The sequence below is a fragment of the Symphalangus syndactylus genome, chromosome 16 (genome assembly GCF_028878055.3).
Source record: "Symphalangus syndactylus isolate Jambi chromosome 16, NHGRI_mSymSyn1-v2.1_pri, whole genome shotgun sequence".
Taxonomy (NCBI): domain Eukaryota; kingdom Metazoa; phylum Chordata; class Mammalia; order Primates; family Hylobatidae; genus Symphalangus; species Symphalangus syndactylus.
Genome location: NC_072438.2, coordinates 34,062,152 through 34,076,614, shown reverse-complemented (window position 1 = coordinate 34,076,614; position 14,463 = coordinate 34,062,152). Strand labels below are relative to the sequence as shown.

At 41.4% G+C, this 14,463-nt stretch overlaps 1 protein-coding gene across 10 annotated transcripts in view; it reads right to left on the bottom strand.

Annotated features, from left to right (window-relative positions):
- The window catches only part of RBPJ (recombination signal binding protein for immunoglobulin kappa J region), a 267,391-nt gene that overhangs the window by 83,075 nt on the left and 169,853 nt on the right, over positions 1-14,463 (bottom strand). Inside the window, exons 1-2 of one of the 10 annotated variants that reach the window (XM_063619758.1) lie at positions 9,274-9,425; positions 8,174-8,276 (exon numbers count right to left, since the gene is read on the bottom strand). The exons of 8 other annotated variants lie outside the window; for them this stretch is intronic. The gene's annotated coding sequence lies outside the window, so the exon portion shown is untranslated. Of the gene's footprint in view, positions 1-8,173; positions 8,277-9,273; positions 9,426-9,741; positions 9,827-14,463 lie in introns of those variants that run through there. One more of the 10 variants, XM_055246729.2, reaches the window with a different exon arrangement.

Sequence of the window (14,463 nt, the reverse complement as noted above, 5' to 3'; positions counted from 1 at the left end):
AACAATGGATTCATGATGAAGGCTACATGCTGGATTAGATTTTAATTTTAATGAAAATGGTCTCTAAGAAGCAATGTCCTCCCGGAATTTACATGGCAGTATAACAGACTTCTGCAGGCATTAGACAAAACAAGCCCTATGAACCTTCAGTACCCACGGTCCTACCAGAACACCATGGATAGTTTTTGTTTGGTTTTGTTTGAGGTTTTTGTTGTTGTTGTTGTTGTTTGAGACAGAGTCTCACTCTGTGGCCCAGGCTAAAGTGCAATGGCGCAATCTGGACTCACTGCAACCTCCGCCTCCCAGGTTCAAGTGATTCTCCTTCCTAGGTCTCAAGCTCCCGACCTCAGGTGATCCACCCACCTCCGCCTCCCAAAGTGCTGAGATTACAGGTGTGAGCCACCACGCCCAGCCTTGATTGAGTTTTTAATGATGTGAGTGCTATGGTCTGAATGTTTGTGTCCCCCTTACAAGAGGTATGTTGAAATCCTAACCCCTAACATCACAATACCAGGAGGGAAGCCCTCTGGGAGGTGATTAGGTCATAAATGCACAGCTCTCATGAATGGGATTAGTGTCCTTATAAAAGAGGCTTGAAAGAGATCCTTCTCCCCCTATTCCACCATGTGCAGATACAGCTAGAAGACACCATCTATGAACCACAGCAGGGACCTTCACCAGACACTGAATCTTCTGGCACCTTAGTCTTGGACTGTGAGAAATAAATTCTACTGTTCATAAGCTACCTAGTTTACAGTATTCTGTTATAGTAGCCCAAATAGACAAAGACAGTAAGGTAAACTTCCATTATATAGAGAAAATAATGCTAAAACTGCTACCATTAGGACAAGGATGCAGAAGTATACATTAATGCTACTCTGAATTGAAAACAATTTAAATACACAAAGATCAATGTCAGTTCACTGTGATCCCAAAGTAGGTATGAAAGGGAACTCCACCATAACCACACACCTCCCTCCGACCCAAAGCAGCTCTTAGCACACACTGTTTCTCAATAGAACATCTAGAAGTTAATAGCCATGGAAAGTGACCCTACTGCATAACCTGTATAAAACTAGCAGTGGGGCCTATCTGGCATGCACATATTTCCAAGTACATAAACGTACTATCAAAACAGAAAGCTCATACAGGAAGGTATACGTAGTTGTAGAGAAAACAAGTAACATATAGCAGCTATTTTGATAGATACCATTGTCCTGTATTGTTCATAACATAAAAAGCATTCTCAAGGCCAGGGATGGTGGCTCAGGCCTGTAATAACAACACTCTGGGAGGCCAAGGCAGGAGGAAGACTTGAGTTCACAAGCTCAAGACCAGCCTGGGCAACATGGTGAGACCCTCTCTCTACAAAAAATATAAAAATTAGCCAGGTGTGGTGGCACACACCTGTAGTCCCATCTACTCAGGAGGCTGAGGTGGGAGGATTGCTTGAGCCTGTGAGGCAGAGGTTGCCGTGAGCTGAGCCTGGGCGACAGGGCAAGACCCAGTCACCCACCCCCACCAAAAAATAAAGCATTCTCAGAAAAATTGTCCCAAGTGATGCCTGGAGACCTCAAAAACTTCTGCGTCTTCTTCCTGTTAGTATGAATATTTGCCTTCAGGACTCCCTAATTCCCTTTTACTATCTCAATATCCTAGGTATCTATGTTCCTCAAGTGTCAGAGAGCACGCACTAATGTACACAATGTTTCCACATATACTTTTGAAATCCACAGGATGGGCCAGGGAGTTAGCATATTAAAAGGTAGAGCAAAATAATCTCAAGTAATTTTTTCAGGTAACCCAAACTTAATGTATATAATATATAATATATAATGTATATAATATAGTGTTCCATTATTGGAATGCTAAGCTTGTGGGAGTTATTTATATCCTACTGCTCAAGGCTATCACCAAGGCTATCACACACAAAAAATTTTGCAACCTATGGCATAAATGGGTTAAAACCGTGTTTCCTACCAAGAATTGGCTAACCTGAGATTTGTTTAAACCTGTCACCATGCAAAATCCAGAAGCCATAAAAGCAAATCATTCATTTATATGTAGCCTCATCTCACAACCTCATACCTAAAACTTGTTTCCCATATTAAATGATGGCAACCCTGTAATTACCATTGCTCAGGCCAAAAACCAGGGAATCATCTTTGAATCCTGTCTTTACTTCACATGCCACATCTAATCCAGGCATACTCTGCCTACAGGTCTTTACATTTGCTGTTTCTTCTTGCTAGAATGTTATCTCCCTTATATGCCCTCCATCCTCACCTCTTAATGTCCTTTAATCAACTGTTCACCTATCGTATGTCTGTAGGTTGTAGGTTTTTTGTCCCAAGCAAGGTTTATGGTCATAATTTTCAATTCAGTACTTTGGAAAACTTCACTAAATTTAACTATGTATGTTCAGATGTCTCTTTTTAAGGTTTATTTTATATAATAGTGTAAGATAAATAGCCAAGTACCATGAGGAAAGACTTGTCCTTCCTGTCATGGCAGAAAAACTGAAATATGACTTGGGAAATCATATGGACATAAACCAAAATGTATTTTTCTGTGAGCAAATTACTGTATAAATAAGCACATAAAAAGCTGTTGAGGATCATAGAGCAGAATGGGGAAACTAGTATTAGAAAAATTACCTAGTGTGAGAAATTTGCCATAAAGTTGGTAGTACAAATCATTTTTCTACTATACCTTAGTTTATAGTCTTTGCTGGCTTCTTAATGAAATATAAAAATTTGTAAGAAAGTATCTACAGGAAAACATTCTGAACTACAAATTCATTCCACAGTTAAAATTTACTAAGTCTTACACAACAGGCACTCTTGTAGGTTCAGAGCTAGAGCATTGAACAAAAAGACAAGGTCTCTGTCTTCATGGAGGGAGCTTCTTGACTTCTTTAATAAAAGCATTTTATGAAATAACAGTGAGAGCATTATCTACTATGCAAGTAGCTGCTTTAACTGAAATAAAACAAATTTCTGTAGAAAGTGTACTGCAATTCCATCACACAAGACATTCATTCATTCCATCTTACATTAGCAAGACAAGAAATTAAAGGCAGAATGGCACAAAGTACTGCCGATGTAATAGATAGTTACTTTTATAAAACAATACATCATCATGAGACAGAAAGTAACCATGAAAATCTCTTATACCACATGGAGGTCTGCTGTTTATCTCCTGGTAAAGCACTTAGAAGTAAAAGTGTTGTGCAACTTGATGAGTTACTCATTTTCTCTATGCAAAAAGGTCCCCAAATCAATTACTTTTCCTGTGAAGACAAATAGCTGCCTGTAGTATGCTACCTAGTAGACATGTCTGTAAATCAAAATACTTAAGCATGGCATTTAAACAATAGCTTTTCAGCTAAGAAAATCACTTACTTATATCAAAACAAAATGAACTTGGACCCAGTCCTTTGAATGACTCTATCGCAAAGTATTAAAAAGTGATATTCAAATAAAAAAGATAAAAATAAGTGATATTCAAACACACTGTTCTCACTAAAAGCTACATGTGAAGATTGGCCAGGCACAGTAGCTCATGCTTGTAATCCCAGCACTTTGGGAGGCTGAGGTGGGAGGATCACTTGTGTCCAGAAGTTTGAGGCCAGCCTGGGCAACATAGCAAGACACCATCTCTACAAAAAAAATTTTGAAAACGTTAGCCGGGCATGGTGGCTCATACCTGTAGTGCCAGCTACTCAGGAGGGTGAGGTGGGAGGATGGCTTGAGCCCCCGAAGTCAAGGCTGCAGTGAGCTGTGATTACGCCACTGCACTCTAGAGCCTGGCAAGTGCGCGTACGCACGTGCGCGCGCGCACACACACACACACACACACACACACACACAAACTTGTGATGATAAAATGAGTTCCTGCCATTAACTATTAAAAACATCTTTAAAACTTTGTTTACAGACCAGGCATGGTAGCTAACGCCTGTAACCTCAACATTTTGGGAGGCCTAGGTAGGAGGATAACTAGAAGCCAGCAGTTTAAGACCAGCCTGAGAAACATACTGAGACTCTGTGTCTACAAAAAATTTTAAAAATTTGTGGGCCATGATGTCACATGCCTGTAACTCCTATCTACTTGGGAGACTAGGGCTGAAGGATGGCTTGAACTCAGGAGTTCAAGGCTGCAGTGAGCTATGATCATGCCACTGCTCTCCAGTCTGAGTGATAAAGTGAGACCTTGTCTCAAAAAAAAAAAAAAAAAAAATCAAAAATCAAAAAACAACCAAACTTTTTGCTGTTGAGGTGAAAAGCTTTGTTTACCTCATCTTTATCACAATATTTTTTAACATTTCAAATTTATGTACATATTTCAGTATATTGGTACAGTACAATATGATAATCACATATATTGGAGTACATGCTAACTTTCCACTTACTGATAAGAGCAAGCAATCAAAAGTCTAGAGGCAATTGGTTAAAAGAAAAGAAAAAGAAACTGATGTATGTGCCACATAGCTCTTACAGTATATGAATAAAGATCCCAAAGACAAGTAATATCTTTGGCTTCACAGTAATAAACCAAGTCCATCACCTCATTTAGTATTAGAAGGACTGAGCAAAAATATGAAAGAATCAAAACACAAACATCACCCCCCCAGGAGACAAACACAGACTATTTTTTCTGATTAAAATGAAATAGCAGGCTGGGCACAATGATGGCTCAGGCCTGTAATCCCAGCACTTTGGGAGACCGAGGCAGGTGGATCATCTGAGGTCAGGAGTTCGAGACCAGCCTGGCCAACATGGTGAAACCCCATCTCTACTAAAAATACAAAATTAGCCAGGTGTGGTGGCGTGTGCCTGTCGTCCCAGCTACTCGGGAGGCTGAGGCAGGAGAATGGCGTGAACCCGGGAGGCAGAGCTTGCAGTGAGCTGAGATCACGCCACTGCACACCAGCCTGGGCAAAAGAGCTAGACTCCATCTCAAAAAAAAAAAAAAAGAAAAAGAGAAAAAAAGGAAACAGCAGATGTAGAAAGACTCTAAAAGAGAATCAAATTGGTAAATGTCCTCTTGGTCACAGAATTACTGAATGTGTGCCACTTTCAGTAACCCCCTTTTAATTCAGGCTTTTCATTAACATGAAAAGCAGCACAAGGTTACAGAAAAGGCAGCAATAGGAGTTAACAATAAAAGTTTCATCTCTTCCCTCTTCGTGTGTTCCTTCCAATCAGCATCTAAACATATCAAGCCTATTCCATCTTCAAAGCTCTACCTCAACACCTATGGCTCCACTCCCACTCTCCATGTTCTTAAAAAAACTGCTCTTAGAAGAGTTGCATACTTCCTCACCTCCAACTCCTCAACCACAGTAAGATCTCACCAGTTCTTGCCACGGTCTCTGAAATCCTAAATCCAATGAACATTTAAACTTACCTCACCCTCACTGCAGCATTTGACACCAATGACCAGTGTACCTCCTTCTAGAACTCTGTTTTCATTGTTGTAACGCTCTACTATTGAGGCTTTTATTCTACCTTGTTTGCTAAAAGTTTTCTTTTAATTGCTTCTATACCTCTACCCATTCCTTAAATTTTGGTGCTTGCCAAGTCTGTCTCTGCCTAACTCTATCCAAGAGATACTGCCCACTCCCAAGGTTCTAATTAGCATCTACCAGTCTTCAAGTACACATTTCTGATCCTGACCTCTCTCTCTCGAGCTCCAGGATCACCACGTATAACTGGCCACTGGGTATCTTCATCTAGCTCTCTCACAAGAACCTCAAAGTCGACATGTTCAGAACCAAAATCTTCTCCCCAAACTAACTCAACTCCTCTACTGTGCCTTTTACCTCAGGGCCACCTCATTTCAACAAATGGTGCCACTGTTCCCCTGGCAACACATGTAAAGCATCAGAATTTTTTTCCTTCTTGACAAATTTTTTTCCTTCTTGACAAATTTTTTTTATTTATTTATTTATTTTTTTTGAGATGGAGCCTCGCTCTGTCACCCAGACTGGAGTGCAGTGGTGCAATCTCGGCTCACTGCAACCTCTGCCTCCTGGGTTCAAGTGATTCTCCTGCTTCAGCCTCCCAAGTAGCTGGGACTACAGATGCATGCCGCCATGCCCAGCTAATTTTTGTATTTTTAGTAGAGACGGGGTTTCACCACATTGGCCAGGCTGGTCTCAAACTCCTGACCTCAGGTGATCCACCCGCCTCGGCCTTCCAAAGTGCTGGGATTACAGGCGTGAGCCACAGCGCCCGGCCAATACAGCCTGTTTTTAGAATCCTAATGATAAAGGAGTTAAGAAGATATTACTTAGGCAGATAGTGAGGGTATGGAGTCCTCAGTAAGGTTTTCCTGTTAATGAAAAGCAGCCCCAAATCATTTTCCTTTCTCACAAAGAGCAGACTGTAAAATCGAGCTACAGACACAGATGCCGGCAGTTGTGCCAATCATGTTCAAGATAGCGGCTCCATCTTCCCTTCTCTGTCAGCCATGTGTACAGTAAGGAGTAGATAAGATGGCACCTGCCAAGGGGAAAGTTTACTTGCATACTAAGATTAGGCAGCCAGCCTTCTCCGCTGTAAACGTCATACCTGATCGAACCAATCTGTGAGCCCTATGTAAATCAGACATCCCCTCCTCCAACCTGACTATAAAATCCAGTACATCCGCAGTAGCCAGTCTTTTCCTCTCTGGAAGTCCCCTCTCTCTCACTAGAGAGAAAGCTGTTTTCCTTTCTCTTTCTCTTTCTTTAGCCTATTAAACCTCCACTCCTGAACTCCTCGCACGTGTCCATGTCCTAAATTTTCCGGGCGTGAGACGATGAACCCCCAAGTATTTACTCCAACAATGTGGCCGCTTCACTAATACTTGACTATTTTTGAAATTTCACTAGCATAAATATACATGTAGATTCCCAATTTGTGTTTGTGTGTGTGTGTGTTTTAATTTTCAATGGGAGAAGAAAAACAGACATTTTAAAAAGAGAAAGATTAGTAACAAGTGAAATCTCCAAAAAAGCTTCATTATAGATCTTAGAAAAGATGTGATTTTGTCATTTTAAGCCCCAGCATCACTGCATTCTCTGAAAATCTTCCCCATACACAATAGAATCCTATCCTTAATTCTAACAAAAACCTACCATTGCCTCAAAGTACGGGATGGGGTAGTCATCTGACTAAGCAGAAATGAAAATACCACGTAGATGACAGAGTCAATGAGAGTTAAAAAGTAGAAGTAGCAGCTTGGGAATCCCTGAGAGTACAACTGAGGCGGAAAGATAAGAAAAGGGGACTTGTGATAAGAAAAGTAAAGTACTAGCTACCAGGCGATTCCTCTCATTGGAACAGACTACTCTCCCCAGGGATGTAGGAACTATATACACTTACAATTTTGGAAGCTCTCAAGTTCACTAAGTCATATTAATATTTACATCATATTCTGTTACCAGGTGTGATCTTTCAAAAGTATACTGAGTTGGTGTGATTAGGAAATCATCCAACATAAACACGAACCTCAGTAGGCACTTTTGGGGACCAATACTAGGAAAGCCATCTGTTTGCTGGAAATAATATTTCTACTTCCCTAGTGACTACAGCTATCTATGACAACTGGGAAATCCCAAGAGAGGATAAGAAATTTTAACTGCCTCAACACTTTAATTACTCATATAAGCTGTCCAAGAACTTAAAGACAAATGTTACACAAAGAGATCTCTAGCCCCCTAATATTTTTTGGCTAATTATTCCACTGGTAGTCTACATCTGCTCTGCTATAACTTGGTTATGAATCAGAAGTAACTCACTGGAAAACTTTTATATCTCTTATAAAGTGACTATGAATAATAACCACGATTCACAAAAATGGTTATTTTAATGTGCACAAAAATCCTCATGAAAACATATCCCACACAAAAGAACAGCTGTTACTGTCAAAGTTTAAGCTCTTTTGTAGGAAGAATGAGACTAAATTTAACAAAATTTTTAAAATGCTTAAAAATAAAGCAGCAGCTAATTTTAAGCAGCACATTCAACCTGTATTTTTTTAAAATCTTCAATATGAACATCTTATGATCAGGAAACATGTTAAGCATTGCCTTTAAGAAGAATGTGAATCTATTATGATGAGATTCATACATATAAACAGTTCAGAGATTTGCAATATACATTCTAACACCAGAAATACTGACCATAACCCCACATATACAGTGGGGCTTTGGGGTGGGGTGGGGTGGGGAGCAGGATTCCTCATTTGTTTCCATTGTTGCTATTCCACCCTTCCTTTTTTCTCTTCTGCTTTAAAAGAAATACACATTTCCTAGGATTATTTTGAGAAATTTATCTTCTAGGTATATTTTGATTAAAAAATTACCACATCTCCCTTATTATTTGTAGGTCAGCTCCAGGTGATGTCTTTCAGAGTAAAACTACTTTTAATAATTACAGTTAGCGGCCGGGCGCCGTGGCTCACACCTGTAATCCCAGCGCTTTGGGAGGCTGAGGCGGGGAGATCAGGAGGTCAGGAGATCGAGACCATCCTGGCTAACACGGTGAAACCCTGTCTCTACTAAAAATACAAAAAAATTAGCCAGGCATGATGGCGGGCGCCTGTAGTCCCAGCTACTCGGGAGGCTGACGCAGGAGAATAGCATGAACCCGGGAGGCTGAGCTTGCAGTGAGCCGAAATCACGCCACTGCACTCCAGCCTGGGCGACAGAGCCAGACTCTGACTGAAAAAAATAATAAATAATAAATAATTATATATAGTTAGCTATATGTCTCAATAACATATTAAAACTATATTCCAGGCTAGGTGTGGTGATTCACACCTGTAATCCCAGCACTTTGGGAAGCTGAGGTTGGCAAGATCACTTGATGCCAGGAGTTCAAGACCAGCCTGGCCAACATGGCAAAATGCCATCTCTACTAAAAAGAAGTACAGGCTGGGCGCAGTGGCTCAGGCCTGTAATCCCAGCAATTTGGGAGGCCAAGGCAGGTAGATCACTTGAGGCCAGGAGTTCAAGACCAGCCTGGCCAACATGGTGAAACCCTGTCCCTACTAAAAATACAAAAATTAGCCGGGCGTGGTGGCGGGCACCTGTAATCCCAGCTAGTTGGGAGGCTGAGGCAGGAGAATCACTTGAGCCCGGGAGAGGTTGCAGTGAGTCGAGACTGCACAATTGCACTCCAGTCTGGGCAAGAAGAACAAACCTCCATCACAAAAAAAAAAAAAAAGAAGAAGAAGAAAGAAAGAAGGACAAAAAAAAATTAGCCAGGCATGGTGACACACCTGTAATCCCAGGTACTCGGGAGGCTGAGGCACAAGAATCGTTTGAACCCGGAAGGTGGAAGTTGCAGTGAGCTGAGATCGTACCACTGCACTCCAGCCTGGGCAACAGCGCAAGATTCTGTCTCAAAAAAACAATAAACAAACAAACAAACAATCCGTATTTTTCTGAAATAAAAATGGGTACATACACTATACCTTAAACTATTCATATGTATAAACTGGAAATATGTAGCTTCAAATAACCCAATATTTATATCTTTAGACAGTAACTAGAGGTAAAGCATCATCTATAAATGCTATTATACACAGTAGTTACTGTGAGCAAAAATATTTGATGGCAGAAACCATGTCTATAACACATCTTACAATTTACCTTCCCACATATCCAAATAATATAGTTAGAGATTCATTACAATAGTCAAACAAAAATATTCCAAATTCCTTAAAGTCATAAGAAGTAAAGACTACCAGAATAGAAACTCTCAGTTTGTGCCGTCCTAACTCGCCCTGCTGAAAAAACAGTCACTCTTAGGGATTCACAATAACAAACACAGAATTCATTGCAAGTGTGGCTACAATTTATAAGCAGCCTTTCATTGCTCCATAAAGGCTCATCATTGTAGATACTCATCAGTTTTTAAGCCACATCCACAGCTGCTGTCTTAGAAAAACAACACAATTTGACAGCAGAGACTTCAAAATGACATTTATACAACAGTTTTACATAAAACAAAAGTACTCCAGTATAATAGAAAGAATGGATGACACGCAGAATACCGAAAAACATGAGAATCTTGAGTCATTGTTAATAGCAATACCTGTCATTTATATAATGCTAGAACCATTTTCCTAAGCTCCCTAGCATGTCAGAGATATCATTACACTGAAGAAAAGTGAAGCAGAGATACTACCCAAATTAATTAATGGTGAACAGAATGTGTTTCATGACTAGCAATCTGTGTTTTTTGCACAAACTCTTCTTCCAAAATTGTATAGTGAAACAGGGAGACAAAAAAAATTCCACATAAACCTATTCCCTGTTCAACTTTACTCTCCTGCCTCAGATCTATAATCTGCCTGGACTGAGAGGCTTGTCTGGTTAATGAGCACACTCAATCATGTGTTGTCAGATGAGTAAGTTAACCACGCATGGGAGAAAGGAAGGAGGAGGGGAAATGCTAGTAGGATCACCACATACAAAATTACATTATCGCTAGCAGATGTTCATACCACAAAGTGGCAATGGAACTGAAATCTGGAGATACGGGTTTGAATTCCAATTCTCCCACCAACTAGCAGGTAAACTTGGTTAAGTTTCTGTAAAACAAGATAATACTACCTCCCTCACCAAATTATGGCAAGGTCTAATGCAACTAGAGACCTCCTGGCTACTAAACACCACATTCCTTTTTTTTTTTTTTTTTTGGATAACCCAGGTGTTCAGCAGTTGTACTAATGTATATACTCATCTTTTCTGTCTTCCCTCCGTTTGATACAGAGCAGTGGTTCTCAAAATGAGGTTTCTGGATCAGCAGCAATAGAATCATCCGGGAACTTGCTAGAAACGCAAATTCTCTGGAGTTCCACTGCAGACCTTTTGTGTCAGAAACTCTGGAGAGGGGGTCCAATCATCTGTGCTTCAGCAAGCCCTCCAGGTGACTCTGACGCCTGCTGAATTTTGCAAGCCACTGTGAGAACTCTGCTTTGGGCAGCCTAGTTTTGCACTATGTCCCATCCCTTCTTGGCTATTCTAGGATGTTGGACTAGCCAGCTACCCTTTCTTCTCTCGTCTCAATTTTTACCTTTCTACTGAAACATTATTGACAACATGGAAACATGCGGGTATTTCTCCTTTGGAACCCACAATCCCTTCTAGTTCCCTGTTTCTTTGCATCCTTTTACAACAGACCTCTGAAGCGTTCTTTCTGTCTCCAATTTCTCTCCCACTCCATTTAGGTTTTTGTCTCCACTTCAACAAAACTTACCAGTTCCCTCCATGCAGCTAAATGTAGTGGTCAGTTTTGTTTGGTTTTGTTTTCGTTTTGTTTTTCGAGACCGGGTCTCGCTCTGTCACCCAGGCTGGAGTGCGGTGGTGCAATCTCGGCTCACTGCAACCTCCACCTCCAGGTACAAGTGATTCTTGTCTCAGCCTCTCATGTAGCTCGGATTACAGGAGCATAGCACCACGCCCAGCTAATTTTTGTATTTTTAGTAGACACAGCGTTTCACTATGTTGACAGGCTGGTCTTGAACTCCTGACCTCAAGTAATCTGCCTGCCTCAGCCTCCCAAAGTGCTGGGATTACAGGCCTGAGCCACCGCAGCCAGCCAGTGGTCAGTTGTCTTTTACCACATGTTATCTGACTTGACTTACCTGATTAGCAGCATTTGACATCTTGGATCACTCCCTTCTTGTTGAGACATTTTCTTTATTTGACTTCTAGGATACTACATTCCTGTTTTTCTTCCTACCTCACTGGCACCTCTTTCTCAGTCTCCTTTGTAGTGTTTTCTCATTTCACCACATTTAAACTTTGGAGTGTCCAGAATGTAGCCCCTGGGTTTTAGCATTACATTGCCACCAACACAGATCTTGATGATTATGGCTTTAACTACTATTAATATGTTGATGATGCCCAAATTTTTATTCCCAGCCTTGACCTCTTTTTCTAAACTCCAGACTTTATATCCAGCTGTCTCAAAAGACATTTCCTCTTGGGTGTCTAAAAAACATTTCAAACTAGCACATCTAAAATGATTTTTTTCCTTTATGACACTATTTTTTCAAGGCTTTCACATGCCACATTTCTTTCTTTCTTTCTTTCTTTCTTTCTTTTTTTTTTGAGACAGAGTCTCACTCTGTTGCCAGGCTGGAGTGCAGTGGCGCGATCTCAGCTCACTGCAACCTCCGCTTCCTAGGTTCAAGCGATTCTCCTGCCGCAGCCCCCCGAGTAGCTGGGATTACAGGCGCCCACCACCAAGCCCAGCTAATTTATTATATTTTTAGTAGAGACGGGGTTTCACCATGTTGGCCAAGATGGTCTCAGTCCTCTGACCACATTATCCACCCACCTCGGCCTCCCAAAGTGCTGGGATTACAGGTGTGAGCTACCCCGCCCGGCCCCGATATGCTGCATTTCTTACTATCAGCATCATCTCTACCTTGAATTGTTGCAGGATCCTCTTAACTTTTCTTCAGCTCTGCTCTTGTTCTTAGTAAAGTTGCCTGAGAGATCCTTCTCAAGATCCTGCAGTAGCTACCCATCTCAAAATAAAAACTAAGTTCCTCTTTGTCTAAAACCTTGTACACTTTGGACCACCGTTTTATCCTTGACTTCAGCTCTTACTGTTCTTCCTCTTACTACTCTGCTCCATCCTGGCAGGTGCTATTCCTTTTGTGTGGAATGCTGTTCTCCCACATATCCACAGGAATCTCTTCCTCCCTCTACATCTTTCTCAGATATCACCTCTGTGAGGCCTTCCTTGACCATTTTGCCTGCTTTATATTCCACCTTTTATACTCTTTCCCTGTTTTATTTTTCTCAGTTGCATGCATCATCTTCTAACATAATGTTAATTACTTTAAAAATTTTGTCTTTACTACTAGCATATAGTACTTGGTAAGTAGTATGTACTCAATAGGTATTTGCTGAATGAATTAATGAAATGTTCTTTTATTTTTTTAGACAGAGTCTTGCTCTGTCACCCAGGCTAGAGCGCAATGGCGTGGTCTCGGCTCACTGCAACCTTTGCATCCCGGATTCAAGCAATTCTCCTGCCTGAGCCTCCCGAGTAGCTGGTATTACAGGCCACTGCCATCATGCCCGGCTAATTTTTTTATTTTTGTAGACACAGAGTTTCACCATGTTGGCCAGGCTGGCCTTCAACTCCTGACCTCAGGTGATCCACCCACCTTGGCCTCCCAAAGTACTGGGATTACAGGCATGAGCCACTGCCTAACCAGAAGCATTCTAATGTAACTTTTTAAATGCTCTTTTTCTCACTGATTTGGAGTGTTACTTTTACACACTGTTATGTTACAAAGTTTTTTTTTGTTCCCTTGTTTTTTGAGACAGAGCCTAACTTTGTCACCCAGGCTGGAGTGCAGTGGCACAATTTCAGCTCACTGCAATGTCTGCCTCCCAGGTTCAAGTGATTCTCCTGCCTCAGCCTCCCGAGTAACTGGGATTACAGGCGGCCCCTACCACACCTAGCTAATTTTTCTGTTTTTAGTAGAGATGTGGTTTCACCATGTCTGCCAGGCTAGTCTCGAATTCCTGACCTCAACTGATCAGCTCGCCTTGGCCTCCCAAAGTGCTGGGATTACAGGCATGAGCTCCGGCCTGTTACAATGAAATTGAAATCTGGAGATATGGGTTTGAATTCCAATTCTCTTACCAACTAGCAGGTAAACTTGGTTAAGTTTCTGTAAAACAAGATAATACTACCTCCTGCACCAAACTATGGCAAGGTCTGAACGCAACTAGAGACCTCCTGGGTACTAAACACCACATTTAAGTAACAGATTATATTTGAAACACACAATATAATTATATTTGAAACACACAATATGAAAATATAATATAAGGCTGGCACAGTGGCTCACATCTGTAATCCCAGCATTTTGGGAGGCCAAGGTGGGCAGATGGCTTGAGACCAGGAGGTCCAGACCAGCCTGGGCAACATGGCAAAACCCCGTCTCTAAAAAAAAAATACAAAAAATTAGCCAGGCATAGTGGCACACAGCTGTAGTTCCAACTACTCAGGAGGTTGAGACTGCAGTGAGCTGAGATCGAGATAGAGTGAGATCCTGTCTCCAAATACACACACACACACACACAAAACTTTGCCAGGCCTCACACCTGTAATCCCAGCACTTTGGGAGGCCCAGGCAGGTGGATCACGAGGTCAGGAGTTCAAGACCAGCCTGGCCAAGATGGTGAAACCCCATCTCTACTAAAAATACAAAAATTAGCTGGGCATGGTGGCAGGCACTTGTAATCCCAGCTACTCGGGAGGCTGAGGCAGAGAACTGTTTAAAACTGGGAGGCAGAGGTTTCAGGGAGCCAAGATTGTGCCACTGCACTCCAGCTTGGGAGGCAGAGTGACATTCCATCTCAAAAAAAAAAAAAGTTAGAGCCTACATTATGTAACACACACCAAAACAAACAAAAAAGCCAAACTTCCAGAA